General features: G+C 48.1%; 1 long non-coding RNA gene across 1 annotated transcript in view; it reads left to right on the top strand.

Moving 5' to 3' along the window:
* Positions 1 to 901, top strand: part of LOC108446203 — an 8,538-nt gene extending 7,637 nt beyond the window's left edge. The window contains exon 4 of the long non-coding RNA XR_001861327.1: positions 378 to 901. This is a non-coding gene — a long non-coding RNA (uncharacterized LOC108446203). The remainder of the gene's footprint in view (positions 1 to 377) is intronic.
* The last annotated feature ends 1,400 nt before the right edge of the window (positions 902 to 2,301 follow it).

Raw genomic sequence — 2,301 nt, 5'->3', positions numbered from 1 at the left:
CAGGTTGTGGGCAAAGGGAGCGTCTTTCAGCTTCTCTTTCCCCTCCTACTGTGATCCATTTGAGCCCAGCTGCTCTCCCAGCAGCTCTGCTCCCTCATGCCCGTACAGCTGTGCTGGTTGGCAGGAATTGCTGCTGGCTTTTCCACAGCCTTTGCTTTAGACTCATTATGATAATGGTTGTTAAATCTCTGGAGCAGCAATGAGTGTCCACTCGGGTGATATCAGTGTGCCCATGCTGACATGTGCAGCCTGACTCAGTGAATGTCACTGTCCTCAAATGCAAAATGCCTTCAGGTGAGCATAGGACTTGTCGCAGGGCAATGCTTCCCAGGGAGACAACCTCCTCCTCCTCATCATCCTCCTCCTCCTCTTCGCAGGGCCAGCTCCTGGGATCACTCACAGCCACATGCCCAGGAGGGACTGGATCTCAGTGAGGTGCCAGGTGGTAGAGAAGAGGCAGATGCTGCTGAAGGACAGCATTGGTCTGTGACAGAAGGACAACTCACGGCCACCAGCAGAGGGAGAGGATGGAGGTGCAGCATCTGCACCTGGTTTTAAGTGGTTTAATGACATCACAGCACAAAGGGAAGAGTGTGAGAAAATGGTGTAAGAGAACATATTCTCTCATGTTAAATCACCACTCTAGGTCCTGTTGCCATTGGCAGCCTGAGGGATATTTTGCAGAGATGCTAAAACACATTGTAAATTAGGAAAACAAGAGAGAAACCAAACCAAAACACCATATTGTGTAAGATCATATCTCTTGATACCAGAAAAGCTTCTCAGAATGAAACACCTCATTCATGTTTACTCTTGTTTGTTTGGGGTTTTTCATTTGAAGAAATGAGAAAGATCTCATTTCTGTTTTTCTATAAAAATAGCTGTTGTCATTGATGTCACCTTTGTAGCCTTGCCTCACTGCCTGCAGAGGTCAGCAGAGCCGGAGCCCCGGAGGAACGTGAGCAGCCCTGCTCCTTCCAAGGCCAGGAAAAGAAGAGAAACATTTCATGATCCTTAAACCTGTTAAATGTAAAACTTTGAAAGTCTCACACTGAAATCTCAGCAGCCCCAGGTAAGTTTTCTTCAGCCAGCTTTGTTATTTCTCTGCAGAGAAAGCTAGTTAAGGAGGGATGAATCCAGGCCCATAATTACTGAATTCCAGTCCATAATTCCTCAGGAAACAGCAGAAGTTCACTGGAGAGCACTCAGGCTCACAATGAAAGGAAAGAATTGCAGGTGTTTGCCCTTTTGGAACGGTTATAGGGGAATATGCAAAGAAGGCCTGAAAAAGAGGAGGTGAGTGTTGGCAGCACCATCACCCAGCTGTGGTGACACGCTGCTGTAGCTGGCTGCAGGAGCCAAGTGCTGCACGGAGCTCAAGCTCCCAAACAGCTCCAACTTCAAAGCCTGAGGCTTCAGGAAGACGGGGCCCCAGGTGACTGCTCAGCACCATCATACTTTCAATCATTTCTGCTGCTTCTAATGCAACCGGTCTAAGGTTCCCCAGAAAACCTGTAGGAAAATGACAGAAGACCAGATGTGACATTCCGGACTTTGCATGTGAAAAGCAATCAGGGAAAAAAATAGAATAAAGCAAAGCACAGAGGGACTCGTGGATGTATTTTATATGCTGAAAGGAGAATAGAAAGACACAAAATCATGTGCAGGTCAGTTTTATACAAAACATCAAAGACAGGTGGGAGTGACTGCTCCTGGGCAGGGCTGGCACTGGAGAGCAGCAGCCAGAAGAGAGTTCAGAGCACAGCCACCCAGGGAACCCGGCAAAAGCAGCAAGAACATTCACATGCCCTCGGTGTGAGTGCGAAACATGAGCAGTGCCAGGGAGCAGAGCTGTTCATGAGGTGGGAGCCCCCAGGCTGAAGGGTTGGTGGGAGCCCTTGGCGCTGGATCTGTTGTGGGTTCAGCGGTGGTGATGGGAGCCCCAGGCTCCAGGGAAGGGAAAGGCTACACAAAACACAGACAGATATTGTGACCCATGTGCAGGTCCCCAACCTCCACTCTGTGGTTGAGCTGCTCTGCCATTAAAGGCCACCTCCTGCTGAGACCTCATTTATGGGGAATGGCTGGGGCAAACTATAAAATCTTAAAAAATAGTGTGAGGATAAAATTAAAAGCAGCATCTCTGAACTGGGACTGCTTTGCCATGAATTGAACGTGCCTAAACCTAGTCATGGTTGAGCAGAGCTATTCTAGGCACTCAACAACAGAGTGCCTAGAATCTGATTTAATTTGAAAGACTACAAAATTATATTTCTCTGCTGATTTTCCAGGTGGCAGGAT

This window comes from Corvus brachyrhynchos, unplaced genomic scaffold (genome assembly GCF_000691975.1).
Source record: "Corvus brachyrhynchos isolate BGI_N302 unplaced genomic scaffold, ASM69197v1 scaffold150, whole genome shotgun sequence".
In the NCBI taxonomy this organism is placed as follows: Eukaryota; Metazoa; Chordata; class Aves; order Passeriformes; family Corvidae; genus Corvus; species Corvus brachyrhynchos.
This window is presented reverse-complemented; position numbering and strand designations above follow the sequence as displayed.